The following is a 20,238-nucleotide window of genomic DNA, read 5'->3' as shown; positions in this document are numbered from 1 at the left end:
TTCCACAAACGAGAGAACCATTCGGTCCATGCATTTCATTTCATACCAAAAATTAAATGAAATAAATGTGCAGCACAGGAGGTAGTGAGAGAGAGAGAGGCTAACGCATGTGGTTCTATGTAATGCCACTCGAATCGAAAATGCATATGATGCATTTTGACTGTTGTATCTGCGTTTCGATATTGTTGCATATTTTATATATAAGTACTCAACCATACATTATCCGATGCCGAAACGTATTTCGGATCATTGTCAAGTAACATGCATACCGATATAGTTACAAAATAAAATCGTAAATAAAACTCGCTTATTTTATACTTTCAATGCGTGCCATATCGACAATGCGCACGTACATCACCGTCAGTCACATTATTTTTAAATTAATAATAATAACATCTTTCTCGTAAGAAACTTTTGTGCAATAAGAACGTTCATTCCAGCTGATGAATCAGGAGTCAAACATTCACATATGGATACATATCTATTGAATATATCGAGAAGAGAGTATGTTATTCAGCGCTTATGGCTGAGTAATGTCTGAATAAAAACATACTCTCCTCTCGATATTTTCCATAGATATATGCCCAGACATCAAAGTAGCAGGGACTGTTTCTCAGAGCAATATGCGTGAGGAGGAGCACTCAGGTGAGCCAGAGGAGCTCTGAGGAGCAAAATATTAAAACTTCAAAAAAATTATTCAAATTGATTTTGGATATTTTTTAAACTTTTAATATTTTGCTCCTCTGGCTCACCTGAGCGCTCCACCTCACATATATTGCTCTGAGTAACAGTTTCTGCAAAGTAGTGAAGTGATCGATTTTAGCAACCACTTGAATGCCACTTTTGAAAGCAAATCGAATTTTTCACTCACAAGATCGAGTGTTTCACACAATGACGATTTTGTCAGCGTTTTATCAAAATATGTGCTTGAGGCCATACTATTTTTGACAAATTCAATATTAGCTATTACACTACATTGTATAATAAACAGCTTATTTGACAAGAATTTAACATTTAAGGATGACCAATATTTTTTCTCGAACGCACATTTTCATTTCTCAAATTTAAGTGTGAATTTCAAGGCGATCCCCCGCAATCAATTTTTTCCGAGTGGAATCAAGAAGCCCTTATTCTAACACTAGATCAGTATTGTGCGAGATAAAAAACTACTCAGAAAAAATTGACTTCCAAAACAACAGCTAAAAAAACTCTAGCAAATCGAAAGACTTCTTCAAACTATCTCCTCTCCCCTCCGCACACTACTGCACTAGATAGAAATGGTTTTTTCGCTTACCCATCTGGACTTTTTTAAATTATAATTTTTAAAAAAGGTCTACCTTTCTCAAGTATGGAAATTTACAATTTTCAACCGTTATTTGAAATATTTTAGTGAAATTATCTCACTGACTACTTTTAAGAGTCCTATCAGAAGACAATTATCAGGAAATTAGGGGACGAAGTACTAAATCACTAGATCGCCATATCCTTCTATTCAAAATGCATTGATATTTAGTACAAGCTTTCGGTTCTAAAATAATGCTGTTCAGACCGTGATTTCGGGCAATTCCTATGAGCTATAGATTGTGGCACATACAAATTTTATTATGACTAAAAAACTAACTGTATTTTTTGGCGCCACCTGGTGGTAGTGTACTTGAGCAACATCAGTGAACGGCAAACTTGGCTGACAAACTTGAATTTATATAAGAAAAATATTAATCATAATTAAGTTACATAAAAAATGATTTTTTTAATCAAAAACCAACACGTTTCATACCTCTTCGAGCTAAAAAAAAAGAATGAAATTCATGATGTTTAAAACTTGTTTCATTTGAAAACTTCATTGCATCTCGTTTGCTATGGAAGTCTGTCTAAAGCATTGAAGACAATTTAAACGCGGCATGTTTAAAGAGATGTGTATGAGTATGCAACGAGCATCTATGGAAGTACACAGAGATATCGAGAATTTGTGATACGCACATATACGATATGTTATAACAGCCGTTGTCTTCTTTCATCGACTTTGCGTTTTTTTTTTGCGCTGGACGTTTGCAGTCATTCACACAGTAGACGACCACAGTGGTTGAACAGGGACTATGGATAATTTTCCGCACTTTTCGTCTCACTTCAGTTTTCAGGGATTTTATATCTTTTTTTTATTCGTGTCCCTCATTCAATTTTTTCGTGTGCACTCGTAACGCTTTTTAGCTAGTTTGTTGAGTAAAAATTGTCTGATTCGAAAGGCGGGACGAATATTTTTTTGACGCAAGCGCTATTGTAATGGGACACACCCCCACCACTCAAAACTAGATCGCTGGAAAAAAATCGCCAAAGTTTTTCCCATACAACAGAGCTGACGATGATGAAAAACTGTGAAAAAAATGCGTTCGGCTTTTTTAAAACTTCGTTTGTTTATTACGCGAATTTTATATATACACACATATACACGTATGTATGACCGAATGTGTTTTGCATAGGCATGGAATATTGACTAGCTATCATCGAAACAAGGAACCTAGCTAGCGAAACAAATAAAACAGCGAAACGAGATGAAACATACAACACAAAATACCGAATGAGCAAAAAAATCACTCATCATACCGAGATTCTAATTCCCATTCAATATATGAAGTATAATTTGGTCTGATTCTTTTTAATGCGTCGCGATGCTCCAGTCACGCTGTTTCAGCGTCATTGTTGATACGCGTAATCGCCATCAGCCGCGTGATGCCGGCAATAATTTTCTTCTATTTATTTTTAATTCTTTATGCGAAAAATAAAACACAGTGAAATTTTCTATAAAATTTATTCCGTATTTTGGCCACCATAAAAATTAAACAAAAAAAAAAATCATTAATAAAAAAAAATTATCACAACTGGAAAAAGAAAGCGATTTGTTATCTTTAAATATACACACAAATTCACGAAAAAAAACCAAACTACTAATAAATCTAAGTATATTGTTGTCAAAATATATTTACATATATTATACACTTTCGAAAAGAAAAGAAATTAAAAACAAAAATGTAGTCAAATTAAAATAATATTTATTTAAATGAAAGAAAATTGTTTTCCTTTGGCAAAATTTATTCGGTTGGTTGTTAGAAGAAGAAGAAAAAAAAGTTCTATGTATACACAAAAAATAAAAAGTTACAAAAAAGACGTTTAATAATTTCCGTTCAACTAAACTAAAGGTACGAGTGTGCACTTTTTTCATTTTCGTTCGAAGTTGGAAACAGGATTTATCACCCTTTAAAATATGCAAACTCATAGAAAAAAAAACATGATTTGTTTCGGTGTATAATTAGTGTTTTTGATATAAAATATTTTCCGAAAGTTCATTGATTAAAACAGAAGTGAAAACAAAGACCTTAAAAAAAACAAAAAAAAAAAAACAAGTCCTTCATTTAGAACAATCATGAATTGAATCATGTAGCCCGATGTCTAAAAAAGTGAGAGTGGATCAGGAAAGTGTGCAATAGTTAAAGGAAAAAAGGCAAAAAAACACATACGAAACAAATATTCAAAACAATTATTTCGAATTCGATTAGAATATTTTTTATTTCATCCGCTTGAGATCTTTCGGATTCGGTTCTACGTTTCAAAAAGAGTTTCATTTTGGATTTCGTAGGATGAACTGTCTTTTGCGGTAAGTGATTCGAAAAATGGTGTCATCAAAATTCACAGCATAATTTGCATGAATTCATTGTAGTTTTTCTTTGCTCTTAAATATGTTGTATATCGATAGAATAAGAGTAAGAAAATTGAAACATAAAAGAGAAAATAATCAACGATATACTCAATACATTTCACAAAAATTCAAACACCACATCTTGGGATCTTTATTTTTTGAATGTGCTACTGTAACTAGTTTGTTGCATTGGTGTATTTGAAAACTACCCCTACATGTGAAAACAAGTTTTGTTTGATTTGACTTAAGAGATAAATATATGCTTCGTGCATGTTAAAAAAAAGCTTTCTCAAATTGGTCATAGCTAGCGTTATTATGAACCAGTTGAAGCCGTTAACTCAAAGGAGAGATGACAATTACTGAAAAATGAAAACAAGAACATTTGAAGCGTTGGACAAGGGTTGATATGAAAAAGAGGGTGGAAAAAAACATAAACACACTCTCACACACACACACACACGCTCACATATATGTTCGCAGATAGTCATCGAAGCGAGTAGAAAGAAGCGATGGTTTCAACAAAGACAACGAGATGCCATACTAATAACACATGGAGAAGAAATGGAAAAGTGGAAAATTGGTGAAAGTCAAGAGCTAGGGAAGCTTTGCTGCCGGTGGTAGTGGTAACGACAACGACAACGGTGTCGACGAGAGACCGAAAAATTAGGAGTAGATGGATAGAACTGAACTGTACGGTAGAAACAGATTACACACAATAAATAAACTTTTTCTCTAGACCTGTACTCGAAATAAAAGTGGTAAGCATGTTGTACCATCTTTGCTGTAAATCGCACATAAGTAATGAATAGAGCGTAGAAGGATAACGAACATAGAAAAACAACATAGGCAGGATTGGTACACGCACAGTATCAGTGTTTGTTGATGGTCTTATTAAGGATTGCAGCGAGCATCAGTGAGTAGCAAAAGTAATGAGATTGGATGGAGTTGCGTATAGAATCGTGTGTATGGTAGATTTCTGTGTATCGCATACACCGCGTGTAAGCGTGTAGAAGTCTGCGGTGGAGTGGAATAGATTTGAGGCTAAGCTTTTGTTTACTGCTTATGAGACGATGAGATGCTTGGATGAATTGCGCATGCTTACCCCTTGCTCTATCAGCACACAATTCGGTGTCTCCGCAGATCGGTGTCGTATTTCGTACAATTGCAGACATAGGCGGCGATGGTAACGAAAAATAAGGAAAAATAATTGCTTGTCGTCGTCGTCGTACTCTTTAAATTCTCAAGTCTTCTTCAGTCGCTGGCCAAAAGTCAAACGGGATTGCTGAAACATTTAGAAACATCTTCGGTTACGCGCGCGTAAAAGATTTTTTTTTTGTTCACTAACATAACAGTTACATCGCATGTTGTGTGTATACTCGTTCTTTAAAACATTATATATATAGATATATATGCATATAGGCATATATAGGTATATACATATAACTATAACTACTGAAACGGAGACGACGAGTACGACTGAGATACCAAGTGGACTTATACGAGCCAGTGTCGACGTAGTACATATTATATACATTTTCTATATTATACGAATCCGATCGAGTTGGCAAGGCAAGCAGTCGACAAACACACGTATACACATAATTAAAATATGTTTGGGACATAATATATTAAATATAGAAAATACAAGTGAAAATGACCGATAGCAGCCACTCGTTATCCGTACTCCGTATACTGTCTCAAGTTACCCCACTACCGAATTTCTTTAAGTTATAAAACCAAAAAAACCACCCCTTTACGTAAATGTGGCATCTTCTTTAGTTTATAGAGACACCGACTCATACCAGTTCTTCGTTTTCTGCAACGGCGACGACTAGGTTCATTCGTAAGGGATATTTTTTTTTTTTTTTTTTTTTAGATGTGTACTCATGAGATATCATCAAGGCAAGGAGTTATCCTTATTATATAGTGTTGTCGTCGAGGAAAATTTACCATATCTCAATGAACTCTCTTACAGCGAGGATGAATTGATGTGATAAAATCGTCGACGGTAATTTAAATGGAATACATAAAAAAAAATATTCTAGTGTTTTATTTATAAAACAAAAGACAATTTTCCTACAACTTTCGATTGCTTAAAAATCGGAATTTACAAAAAAAAAAAAAAAAAAAAAAAAAAACAATTAAAAAAGATAAACAAAAAAAATGAAAATTAGTTTCAAAATCAAACTTTTACTGAATTCTTTCAAACAGTTTTACAAACAAGATTATATGCTGCAAAAAATAAATGCTCAATTTTGGAATAATATCAGCATTTTTCTGGACGATAACGTAGCGGTTTTAAATTAAATGAACAAGTGAAAAATTAACATATATAAAAAGTAAAAGGACGTTAAAAGTGGACATGTGATAAAAAAACCAAAAAAAAAAAAACTGTTTGAAAATATGGACAAGAAAAAATTTATGAAAAAACGAAGAATGCCACTGATATATAAGTGATATACTCAGCAATATTTTTTTATCTTTAATTTTGTTAGTGTTGGTGTAGTTTTTGTTCTTTAGTCCCTTCATTACGAGCCTTTTATTTTAACCAACTGTGAATCTAAGGTAAAGTTAACTCAATGTGACACCACAAAATAGACTCATTTTATGAAAAATATGATCAATATTCAGTTTTTGATTTATTCAAAAAAATAATTAAAAAACCAAATTTCAATCAATATACTTTTCAAAAACACACTTTTTTATTTTATGTGATCTTGTTTTTTTCGATTAATTTAAAAAAAACTAATTTTTCCGAATCAAACTAAAATATATTTAGGATTCTTTTGATAAAAAAATGTCTAACTGTAATTTTGTTTAGAAAAGTAAATGTTTAACATTTTTTCCCCTTAAATTTAAGAGTGTGTAAACTTAACTTTCATAATCTACTTAGTATATAATTTGTAGAATAGATTTGTGCGAGAGTCGAGCGAAGTACATGTGCACACATGACAAAAACTCAACAGTCGAAAGTTTAAAAACAAATTTGTGATTTAAATAACCATAATGTGTAGTGTAAAATAAACACCGTTTGTGGCGCATACATTCGGGCAAAAGAAAATAATGTGAATGATCTACGTAACTATAGATGTCGCTGAATGTCTTTTGACATCGGCCAAAGTGCTTTTTTCGCAAAGATATATTAACAATAGAATAAATACTGTTTTCCTGCTACGATTAGGTAAATTACTATAGAAGTGTACATTCTCCTGTCAATATTCTAGAAAAAAAAAAACTTTTTTCTTCTTTATAATAATAAAAACAAACTTCTACAATTTTTAAATGAAACCGAAAAAATAACTAACGAATTCCATTTAATCGAAAATCGAATGTATCCATTAACGCTAACAATATGTTGAACACAAAACGATTTTGGTTTCAATTGATAACTTAATCACTTTGTTGTAGTTTGCAAGAAATGGGCGTAAATAGAAATTTTACTCATTCTTTATCACTAATCTTTTCAAGATAAATTCAATTGTGTAATCCGCCCCCTTTCCTAAGTACAACAGACAAAATACTAATTTTATTACGAAAAATAAAAAAAAAACACCGACAAAGATTTCAATAATAGTCTGTAACATTTCCGTCGGTTGATAAAAGTTCGAATTATCAAAATGAGCTGTTTTTTGTACATCGAAAATACAAAAATATCTTTAAAATTGTTTTGGATGAAACTATTCATAATAAATATGATAAATACAATATAAAGAAAAAAATCATGGGGAAATAATTTGATTAACATGATATTAGTAAACGAGTTGAATAAGTTGGTGGTAATACTTTTTGATTGTTTTTAATAATATTCGTGTTTTATCAAGCAAAAAAAAACAGTTTTTTTCTTGTTGTTAAAGTATTATTTGTGTGTGTGTGCGTGTTTTTTCCATTGAAATAACATGAATAGTTCTTATTGAAATTTCATTGAGTGTTTATTTTCTGGGTGACTTTTGTTAGATTCATTCAAATCTAAACTCCCCTACAATGTTTGCTACAATGTGTGCACAGTACATCCGACGGTATATCGGTATCATTGTTCGTATGTGCTTCTCGTTTCGGGAATATGACCTGTTGCTTCAGTGTTGTTGATTGTTTGAGATAGACTAATTTATGCAAGGAAATTGAAACCATTTTCAACGATAAAGAATATTGTTAACGAACACACAAAAAAAAAAAACCTAAATGTCTAGTCTATTGATCAGAAATTTTCAATTCGAAATCAATTAAAATAAATTGTGAGAAAAAAGTCCACACCTCAGAGTATCGATTCGTAAAGGAGTATGTTATATAATTTTGATTATCGGTGAATGGATGATGAAAATGGTAATTAATTTTTATTCCAACGGGACAAAATTGAATTGAAAGGTCTTGTTCAATGATATGAAATTGTGTCCAATTAACAATTTTCATTTTGATTTGAGTTAAGACGTCTTTATGCATTATATATGAATTTGAATTCATGCCGAATTCATACAATAGCTTAAAATCGGTTTAAAAATCTGTTGGAATAAAAGAAATTATCGGTTATCAATATAAATGAACATTAACCGAACATTATACATAGACGAGAATACAATCTATCTCAATAGATTTCGATTCGAATGCTTATAATTATATCTCTCTCTCTTTTTTTTTTTTTTTGACACAGTATTATAATCAGTTACTTGAAGTTGTTTTTTATGGGCGGCGATTTATTAACAAAATGTTTCGATCGATTTATCATGTACCGTATAAATTAAAATCGAAAAGAAAACTTGCAATCTATTCTAATTGATGTTTTTTCTCTTCTTCTTTGGATTACAGAAAACACCATACACATCATAAATTTGTTTTTCACCGGTTGCACTATTCGTACTCTTGTCAGGTAATTGATAATATTTCTACCCTGCAAATATGGTATTTTCTTTTCTTTTTTCAACTTGAATTTTCTTTTATGAAACATAATAATTTCTTAATTTGTATGAAAAGTTCAATATTTGAGCAAATCATTGTCAACCAATTTTCCAAATCGCACAATAGAATATTTCGGCTTTTCGAATATTATGACATTTCATCTGTGTACATGTATATACACATTATCATAATGTACGGTTTTGATTTTTCATTGCTCTATTTGTACATTTCATCATGTCATGCATAATGTAACATTTTTTTTATTCATTATTTAGACGCGCGAATGAAAAATTATTTTGCTGTCCAATATCGTACATATCATACCATAAAAAGTTTTCTTTCATGTTCTGTACTTGAAATGGCAGGTACAATACGCTAAAAATGACATATTTCGAATTGGTTATTTATCCGTCTTCAGCTGTCATTTTATTTACCATTGTTCGCAATGAATCGGTGTGTATGTATGTATTATTAAATCGGCATTGAAATTGAAGAATGCAAGAAACAACTTATCAGACCTAAAAGGTAGATCATGAGTTCAAATCGTGGCGTTTCATAAAGAAACAAAAAAAAAAACAACAAAACAAACCATGTGTTTTGCGATCGAATTTCATCGATTATGCAAGTACAGCCACGCCATTATCTAAGCACCATTAAACTTTGCATTTCAAACAGTGATGAAAATAAATAAATATATATAATACCTTTCAACATTTTGAATGATATATTGAAATTACAAGTGAAACTAGTACTTATAATCTGAAAATAAATGCAAATTAAAGCCGACATTTAATATAGAAATAGACAGAAATATTGATGGGAATGCATTTCAACGAAAACAAAACTAAAATCCACGCAAATACTACGGTATTGCTCTTTAGCAACAACATGGAACATAAGAAAATGTTTTATCTACTGAACAAAATTTTGTTTCATGACAGAAAGCCTTGTGTTGAAAAATATATTATTTTTTTGAGTGTATTACACAAACTCACAATCTAAGTATTTTTTCAAAAAGAATTCTTTTGCTTTTTTTCATTTATTGTTTTTTTTTTTCTTCATGTAAGTCCAAATTATCCAATGATGTCGTCTTTATACCTATTTTATTTGTTGGGGCCATTTTCTCACTATCATTTCACATACTACATTCATTTCTTTCCTTCAGTTTTAATCAATTAGATTCATTTCTAAATGGGTACGCACGCGTATCTAGCGGTAGAAAAAAAATGAAATCCATATAAGTCATATATTATCGCATTTGTTATTTTATTTCCATATCTAAACATTTCACTTGCCTTATCGTATTGATTTTGCTTTCGATAAATTTACCATTTGTTCGGTTGAATATTTATGATATAACCACATATTTGACATTTATTTGCTTCATACAAAATTAACCGGGTATGGTGTTGGATAAGCGAGAGAAAAAGATGAAAAATCGAAAAAATAAAGTAATCTTTTGTGACACAAACAAATATTGGCTTCAAAGAATGATATTGAAATTCGAGTAAATGCTCCTATCCAGTGATGGTTTTTTCCTATCTGAATAGCGCTAGCTAATCGCAGCGCCTGTACAGCATTGCTGCCCAGATGCTGAATCGTAGCGGTTGCCGCACGCGCAACACACTTCGTTTGTACCACACAGAGCATATACGTTCGCGTTCGTTCTCTGTTCGACATGCGTTTGTATACTGACTACGGTATTAGTGTATCATACTCTGTGAGCTCACTGGTTACTTAGACTATATGACAATATGTTGTGTGGTACAAAACGCGTGCGGCAACCGCTTCGATTCAGCATCTGGGCAGCAATGCTGTTCAGACGCTGCGAATAGCTAGCGCTATTCAGATAGGAAAAAACTATCACTGCTCCTATCTCTCATCCCTCCACAAAAAGATGATCAAGTTTCAATATTGTAAGAATGAAATTATCACTCCGAAAAAAAACTTTCTTTCTAGACACATGTTTCACCAATTTTGATTAAAATATGAGATTTATTGAATAAGTTCCAACGAAAAAATAAATTAAATTAAATTTTGATTGTGATTTCAGTTTTACGCGAAAAGATCTGTTATTGATTGTATAAAAACATTTCTGTAAAAAAAACCATCGTCATCGTTATCTTTGTACAATCTAGTTTGCCTTTCACATTTTTCCTTGCACTGCTTACAGGAATGTAGATAATTGTCGCCATTATTTCCATATACAAAGCTTTGTACACGCACACCATCCATAAATGAAAAAAAGAGACTGTAGAAATAGTGAATATATAGGAATTAAAAAAACGAGTAATGCATGGTCTCTCACTGACAAAGAACTATCGTGTATCATATATTTGGTGCACCCAGCACAGTCACCTTGCGCGTACATAATCTAATTGTAAGAGATGATGCACCTTCAGCTCAGCAAACTTTATTAATTCATTTTTATGTTGTTTGCGTTATCTACCTGTTTATGTAAGCAAACGCGACTAAGTATGAGTGTCTTTTTTTATCAGTAGAATTCGCGTTGCCTGTATTCGGCGTTTCACTTCAGTTTGCAAGAAAAAAAAGACGCGCGATAGCGAATGAATGCCAACTCAAAGCTAATCTGCGATTGACATAGGAAACGCGCACCAATCGAGCGGAGAAAAAAGAATATTTATATATATAATGACAACGAATACATATCTTTCCGTTTGGCGGATATTCATAAATTCTGATCTAATATAAAGTCATTTACTTTTACACATCCAGTACGTTTTCGCTATTTCTATTCTCTCATGCTTCCGTGATTTTATTCACTGAATGAGATTGCCCAGGTCTGTTAATCTATAAGCGAATAAATGGTTAGTTCAATTAATTGTGCTCACAAATTGGTCTCTAATTTTCACTAGCATTGCACAGACTTTATACGCTACGCGGTCGGTTCCTCATCAATGTGTTCGCTTAACGTTGACTAAATTTCTCGGAGCTTTTTCTTATACGAATCGATGAAATGAGAAATAACCATATAATGGACGGACCAATAATACTGAATAAATCATTGATTTCTTTGGTATTCTTTACAACGCGCTTTCTCTTTTTTCAAGTATGACTTCAATAAGGATAAATTCAAAAATAGCTGTCATATACATTTTAACTGTAAAATATGACATTCAAAAAATCATTATTATTTGTGATTTTCGCGTCTTATCGTCACATATATTTTCGAGAATAGTTTATTTCAAGAAAGTTTGATGAATATAGTTTTAATTTTTGAATTATCTTATTGAACACAATAATAAATAAGTCGAGTGATTAGTTTTTATCTGAGACACTCGGTCTTGATTAGACTCAACTAATTTAAATGATAAAAAAGTTGGGGCTACGAAACAGCTAATATATATACTACTATACAACGCAAACACTTTGAGAAGATGAATAAAAAAAAATCAATTTTTATTTACCGTAATTTAAGCGTTTTTTCTCTCGGTTAAAAGCTTTTAAAAAAGGTGGTATCGCAACCAAATTAAATGAAATAACGACAAATGCCAAAATGAATTCAGTATATTGATACACTTAAATAAAATGATGCTGCCACATATACTTACAATAGTGTAAGTTAGTTATTTCCCCCACCTTATAGGAGATCCATCTTTTTTTCTCTACTTTGGTTAAAATTGTATGTTTAGTTTCCATATGTGGTAATTATTTTGTATTTAGTTAAGAATTGTTCGCAAGAGAATCAAATGCTCGAATTTTAATTCAATAACGAAATCGAAAAATCTGACTAAAAAGCAAAAAGTGACGAGTTCATTCAATGAAAGATTAGCTTAAATAAATAGCTAAACACTCTGAATGTGAGCAACTCCCATTTTCTCTTTTTCTCGCGCTCAAATCAACTCCAACCACAATGCAATAAGATCAAATCCAACCACGCAACAAAACAATTTACGAAACAATAAACAAAACAAACCAGCACACTTTAATTTGAAAACACTATTGTCATACATTTGTATCGTGCTCATTTGTCTTTTTCTCTCATTTCAGAAAATAAGTTTATCTAAATAATAATAGCAACTAACATCCGCAAAACCAACAAAAGCAACTCAACAAGCTAACGACACAACAGCAACAAAACTTCCTCATATCCGGTTTTTTGTGTGTGATCAATAAATCAGGTAATTTTTTTTTTGTTTTGTTTTTTTTTTCATTTTATTTGTTTTATTTATTGTAAGTTTTTTTTTGTTTATTGAACGCGTATTTGAATCACACTTTTTTCCACTTACTTATCATTTATTATATTTTGATGAATATTTTTTTTCGTATGCATGAAGATATGTGAAACTTTAAAATTTTAAAACGTTTTTATAACAAAAAGAGAAAAAAACGAGATTTGCAAAAGTGAGAATTCACAAATCAAGTATTAAATCTGCGATGAAATTCTTTAAAATCTCTGACCGAAAAATAAAGTATTTGATGAGAAAATTTGTAACATAATCCAATTTTAAGGGGTAATTAACATCAGTGTTTTCCGATAAGGTGGAGATTAATAAGCCAAAAAATAAGCTTTATGATTGATATCGATTGCCACCTTGATGTTGGAAAACCAATTCTAAAATGTACATGACGGGTTATAGCATAAGTCATCTAAAATATCTGAGCTAAGGGGGAGACACCAAAGAATAAATTCCGAATCCACTATATAAATTACCTTTCCAGCTATTCCACTAATCCAAAAACACAGATGTGAAGTCGAAACTATTTTTCCTATACTGTTTCCGTCAAAAATGCTAATTCTGCTATTCCGCACTATTCCACTAATCCATCAATAAACGTCAAAAGAAATGTCAAATGGATTTGAAGTGAAACAATTTTTGCTATTCCATGCACTGTTTCGCTATTCCACGCGAATCCATTCACAGGAGTTGCTCTTTCATTGCAATTTCACGAATCTTTACACTAAAAGTCTAATCCTATTCCACGTGTCTGCCCCCTAGTATCTGAGATGACGCTTTTTCTTGGAAATATCAAGTGGTATGCATAAATATAGGTTCTGACGTAAAACTCAAGAGGTTAATTTAAACAATTAATGAAAAATCTAGGGGGTAATTTGACCCCAAAGTCCATTCTTTCTAGAGTGAAAAATAAGCAAATCGGTAGAATCATTCGCTCATTTCGGTAATTGACGACCAAAAAAGGTCCTCACTTTTTTCGCCAAAAACCGAAAAAAAAAACATTTTTTTTCAGTACCAAAATTACGAAAATTTAAGGGGGTAATTTTGAGTCGAGACTCTAGGGAAAATGTAAAATCCAACCTATACACCCTGGACAGATGCAGCATGAGCGAATTCTGTTTAAGTTCATACGACACATAGAACCTTTAAGCACTGAAATAAAAACAATGTTCAATATTATATATTACATATATATCCAGTCGACATGCGTACATGACTTTTAAATCGGCTGCACACATTCGTTATCTATCAGTTATTCTATGCTGACAATAAATATCATTTTAAATCGGTGTCGGCGTCATTTAGTTCGTGAAGTTGGCTACCATAATATTTCCCAGCAGTCAGAAGAAATTCGAAAATTCATGCACTTTCATTCAGTAGTAAGGTGAATTGAAAATGAAAAAAAAAAATGCTGATGCATCCTTTGCGTGTAAAAGTATTTGCAATTATCTTTTAAGTATTTGACTGAGAGGTTTTTCATAGACTCGTCAAATAAAATCAACACAGTGAAACGAATATTCAGATTGAGATCGAAAATGGAACGGTTACTTGCAGTGATGACAAATAATGAAAGTTCATTCCGTATTTTAGATGATGAGATACCCTTCTTACCTTTAATCGCACACTTAACATCAATAATATGAGCAAAATACTGCACCACCAACGCACGTTGACGTTTTATCGTAGTTTATCACGGTTTTTTTTCTTCTTTTTCAATCGTGTTTGAAAATGTGAGCGCTATAAAAGTACCCGAATAACGTTGCAACCAAAAGAAACATTTCACAAAAATCACGAGACAGAAATGAGTTTGCAATAATAATAATAACAACAACAGTGGTAACCGGTAAATCAGTTGAATTTAAATGAAGCAAAACAACATAACAAAAAAATAATGCAATGCACGACAGACAAGTATTTAGCATTCATCGTTCATCATCACTCTTCCCGAAATGATGACAATGCATTGCATGTATACTTGCGACAAATACTCTAATAATAACGAAATGCTGTTTTTTTGGCAGCAAATGCATTTTTGATTTGAATGCATTCGTACAAAATAAATACTGCTGGCTAAGCTAGCTCAGACCTCGAGATGAACCGCCAAGAGTTGTGTTCAACGTTTAATTCGAAATCACATCGATTTGAATTTCTACGACTACGACTGACACGAGAAAAAAAAGAGAATGAATTCCCTTTTCAAGCTGCTTATTCCTATATTCCTTTATTCAATCTAAAAGGCTTGCACTATCCATAAGGTAAAATGTCATATGTACTGAGAACCGCAATTGTGCTGCCCTCTAGCTAAAATGGGCTATTTTATAGGACAAATGCGGTAGCGAAAATGTGAAGAATAACGGGAAAAACGAAAAAAAAAAACATTTGCATGGGAATCCCATGTTGATGGGATCTGGCTCATAAATGTTAGAGAGTAGCATAAATGTGATTGTCAAAAGTGATAACGTCAATTTGCTTCAATCTTTTCTTCGTGCGGTATACACTGTTTCGATTTGGTGCTATGTTATTCCGACTCTTTTTGTCAGTCATTCAAATCGAAATTAATAATGATAACAATAATAATATTATGGAATCAAATCATAAATTCACTCACAACAGACATTTAGCGTGAGCAAGCAAGCGAGGCATTCCTCTATTTAAAAAAAATGTACGATTAAAATGATGTTGTATGTGATGCATTGTAGGAAATACACGAAATGCATTTCATGTTTCACAAATAAAAAAATTATTCCGTGCACAAGGGTAAATGAAGAGGGATAAAAATAAAACCGAACAATTGTTTTCAGTGCTACAATTTTTTTTCGTTTCGTTTCGTTGATTATTGTATCGAAAGTCGAAATATGGATTGAATGACCAAGCATAGTATGAGCATGTCTTGGTTTATCGATTTTGACGCTTGGCAAATTATAATCTCCTTATTCATCAAATGCATGTTCTTTCTCGCGTTCGTACGTTTATCCAACCAATTTATTTCATGAGAAATGTCACGCTCGCCAAAACTTGCCATTCAACGAAAAAAAAATCAATTTAATTTGCGTATCTCAAGGTAGGGAATGTGTTGCACAAAATGCTTAATTTTGCACATCAAATAACGTTAAACCTGCTTCTATTTAATGAATCGATACAATGTATATCCAGCAATTAAATATATATACACACACATACACACATACAGTCATTGTATCGATAAAGAATAAAAAAAAATTATGTCAAGCAAAAAAAATTTTGCAATCATTAACTTCGTCTCTATTGAAATTGAAAACTTTCAATGGTATTCGACTGGGTTTCGAAAGGCCACTCAAAAAAAAAAAAATTATGAACAAATATAATTATGATTTTCCCGTAGAAAATTATAACCCTAATGATATATGTGAACAATACACTAATTTTCCATTTCTCGAAATAATGCTGTTTCCAATATTGAAGGAGAAGTACATTTTTAGCAAACTGAAACGAAATATAGTATTACACGTACTGTTGCTATATTCCAAACAATTATGAAATATTCTTTCGATTGATACATCAACACTTTTTTTACGCAATTAAAAATTATTTTGAATTCAACCAATGAAAATTTTATGTTTTTGCGACACAAATCCATTGAGTTTATAGTTTTTTTTTTTTGTTTAAATTCAAAATGAGTATCACGGAATATGATTTTGTTCACAATAGTCAAATATGATTATTGCATGTCGGTTGGACCCGAATCAGAACCGGATTTTGAAGCATACCAACCACATTTTGTGTGTGGTGTCACTGTTTCATTATCATAGGTGTTGAAGAGGGTTCCTAGGAATCGGATTACTACCTCAAAAAAATTTGGGAACCCCAAAGACAATCTTGGGAACTCTAGATTCTTTCGATTTTCTACAGATTTTTGAGCCAAATTCTCTCCCCCGTAATCATTTTTTTCGGAATGGAATCAAAACCCCCTTTTTTGTTAGATGTTTTACCGAAAGAACCTCATTTACACTAGAATCCGTATGGAATATTGCCATCACATCCCCCCTTATCAGGCATAGTAAAGAATGTCATCCCTGGATAGCAATATGATTGAGTTCCTCTACTTTAAATTTCAAAGACAAAATGACACTGAATATATATTTACAAAAAAAAAAAAACGTTTTTAAATCATCTTCTTTCAATTCACACCATATCTTATACAAATAACTTCGAATGTGTTTGTTCTTGCTTTTGAATGTTGAAGATGGCAAAAAAAATTCAAAGAAATCCTTTATTTGGTAAATTAAATGCAACAAATTAACCTGTAATTATAAAAGGGTAACTCCAAATTATTCGCTCCGTTTCTTTCTTTGTATCATCTCTGAGTGCTATCTCAAATCTTTATCTTAACGATGGTTGAATTATTGTATGTTCATACAACTAGACTACAGTTAGAGGAAATGTGACTGCGATGCGTGTACGATAATCGAATTTGGAGATTGTACATTAGCATTATTCATTAATGTCTTATAAATCGTATTCACAGCAGAGGTATTGAATCAATTAATTGAAAAGTTCTGTGGCATTAGTTTCTTCAACTTTATTTATCACTTCTTTTTTTATTCATAGTAAACAGTGTTTGATTACGGAAATCACCCCTTTTATTTACAAACAATTTAGCTTTCATAATCTTTCAATTGCTTAATAGATGATAAATATCACTTGAAGAGGGTTCAACCGTTTGACAAAGAATTTTTGGGCATAAGAAAACGTATACAAAATATGGAAAGACACCTGTTAGCATTCAAATGGAGATTGAAGAAAATGAGCATGAAAAGAAAATTCATGAAACACGAAATGAAATGAATTTCGAAATGAGTTCGTCAAAATTTTTATGTTTCGGATATGAATATTTGGTCATGAAACAATAACAGAAGGTTTTTGTTTATCATAATTATTAATTATATGGTTTATTTGGGCATGTATATAAGTAATTGATCCTGAATGTATGGCTATTCAATCAAAAGCAAAAAATGGATATTGTTTTCATGCTGTTTTTAACTTCGGTTTTAAGACCCAACCTGGGTTACTGAGCTCATGTGAATAGTTATTTGGTCGATGAAATATGTGCGTAACAATGCCGGTCTTTGGCAATGAAACACTTTTTCGCTTCAAAAGGTGAGCAGAATACACCAACAGTGTAAATTTTCAAACCGGAGACATGACCGGAGAAAATTGAAATCAATTGGAAGCCATCCAAATGAACAATCACCCTTAAATCAATGAAGAGAAAAGATAGTTGAAGCATTTCTTATATTAAAATAACATATGTGAATGTGTGCTGGGAGAGCGTATTCTCTATTAGTGACACACATGTCCTTAGAAAAAAAATTCGAATGTGAAAGAAAGTGGAAAGTTTTAATTGATTGTTATTTGCTTGAGTAATCACATCTTTTATAGGCACTACACATATTCTTAATAGAATTCGACACCTATTTGATGCTATATATAGCCACTTAAATAATGTTAGACATTCTGTGCAGATTTGGTCGCCTTTTAGATAATATTGTATAACACGATGTTTTTACTTGAAATTCCCGTTTCACGCTTGACCGATTCATTTAATAGTATTTGAAATAGTTTTATATATTGTGTTTTACCCAAAAAACTCAAAACATGTGCAGTTCGTTGTAAGTTTTCTTGGTAACCTCTTTTCCTTTAAGATTGTTTGATAAGTTTTTTTTTTTAAATTTATCGAAGAATTAAATTCTTCTTCGGAAAAAATGATCATCACGATTGGAATTATATCGAATTTCGATTATTATTATTATTATCATTATTATTGTTAGGGATCAATAGCATTTTCTTACCCAAAGTGGTTTATGCTGAAATTGCAAATAAACAGTAAATGAAATTTACAAAACCTCTATGAGCATCGGAAAATTACACTTACATAGCCAATATATTAAAACCTAGAAAAAAAAATGCAAAGAAATTTTATGGAAAACATGAACAATTTTGAGATAAATAAAACTAAGCGTGTGTTTGAAAGATTTTTAATTTGAGTAAAAAAAAGGTAGTAATATTTGCATTCGATTAGAGTAACGAACACATTGACTGACAAAAAAACATTCCGAAACAACAGCTGTGAAAAGACGTACATAACATTCAATCAAAAAATATATATACGAAAGCCAAGTAAATTAATTGTACCATACTGGGATATTGAATAGCGTAACTTTTTTTTCAAAATGCCTTCAACACACGTTACACTATCGGATGTTCGATTCCTTTTTACCTCTTCATAATCGAGTTCTATACATCTAGGGTCAAAATTGTACAGAGAATTAAGATCTACATATACGTATACACTTATGTGTATTACAATACACGTAGCGTATATGCACCAAATTTTCATTCAAAACGATTAAGCAATCATGCGAGAATGCCTCGATACATCTACATGCGTATACACATACATATGAAGGATTTAATGCGATTGACTGTTGAACACCTGGCCACGTTGCGAATTACAGACACTTAAAAGTAAACAAAAATGCATTTGTCCACTCAAAAATATATTAGTTTTTCAAAAAATATATATTAGTGTGGAAATGTTAGAAACTTTCTGTGCAGAACAGTTTCAATTGAGATTACGACATACAATTTTGGCACGATTGCCGTCATTCGGTATGAACACACTCGTGACGTTTTTTTAAATGCCTATATGTTTCTCTTGTTTTCATTCAAATCTTTCAGCCCTATAATGTTGAATAGATTGTTTTGAAATGGGTACGTGCCACAGAATGAGTGTAAAAAGTAATCATGATGCGGTAAAAGATGCCATCAACAATTACCTATTAGCTAGTTGCCGGTTTGTCAGCAATTTTGTTTGTACCTATGGAGACACGAGTCACAGCTTTCAAAATTGGTCAACGGTGAATCCTTCCGGTTTTCTCTTTCGATTATGTTTTGTGTATTCGCTCGGTTTGCGTTTTTTTTCTCACTCTCTCTCGTCTTTTTATTGTCGTAGCGATGTGCGTCTGCACACATTTCTTGTTTATTAAGCATGAATGCGATACCCATCAAATGGCATGAAAATATAATGTTTATTTCATGACTTTGGAATCTCATTCATAACTTTGACGTAATTACCACCTATCAGAAATTGAATGCCATTCTGAAGTCGGGTGTAATGATAAACACATAGCATTCAATTTTTTTTTCATGGTTTTTGTTTACATCAAATTAAATTATTTTCAATCTATAGCAATTATAATGGCAATAATACAAAATAATAATGAACACACTTTTTTCTTCATTTGTAATTATTTATATTATATATTACAATATATTATTAAAAAATTTTACGGTGCTACATAGCGAAGCCCGATCATGGTATAGGATTTCCTATATAAACCTTGTAACTAACAACACCTCTAATGCGTATTCTGAGTACTAATCGAAGTTTGTGACAATATGGCCGTCACAGTTTGGCAA

The 20,238-nt window shown here is 31.8% G+C and overlaps 1 protein-coding gene across 5 annotated transcripts in view; it reads left to right on the top strand.

Moving 5' to 3' along the window:
• Nucleotides 1-3,633: 3,633 nt before the first annotated feature.
• Nucleotides 3,634-20,238, top strand: part of LOC116336737 (homeobox protein prospero) — a 70,730-nt gene continuing 54,125 nt past the window's right edge. Inside the window, exons 1-3 of one of the 5 annotated variants that reach the window (XM_031760823.1) lie at nt 3,634-3,649; nt 8,492-8,552; nt 12,593-12,723. The gene's annotated coding sequence lies outside the window, so the exon portion shown is untranslated. Of the gene's footprint in view, nt 3,650-6,207; nt 6,257-8,491; nt 8,553-12,592; nt 12,724-20,238 lie in introns of those variants that run through there. The other 4 variants (XM_031760822.1, XM_031760826.1, XM_031760824.1 and 1 more) reach the window with 4 other exon arrangements.

Source organism: Contarinia nasturtii, unplaced genomic scaffold (assembly GCF_009176525.2).
Source record: "Contarinia nasturtii isolate CC-2019 unplaced genomic scaffold, AAFC_CNas_1.1 Cnas_scaffold_187, whole genome shotgun sequence".
Classification (NCBI taxonomy): Eukaryota; Metazoa; Arthropoda; class Insecta; order Diptera; family Cecidomyiidae; genus Contarinia; species Contarinia nasturtii.
This window is presented reverse-complemented; position numbering and strand designations above follow the sequence as displayed.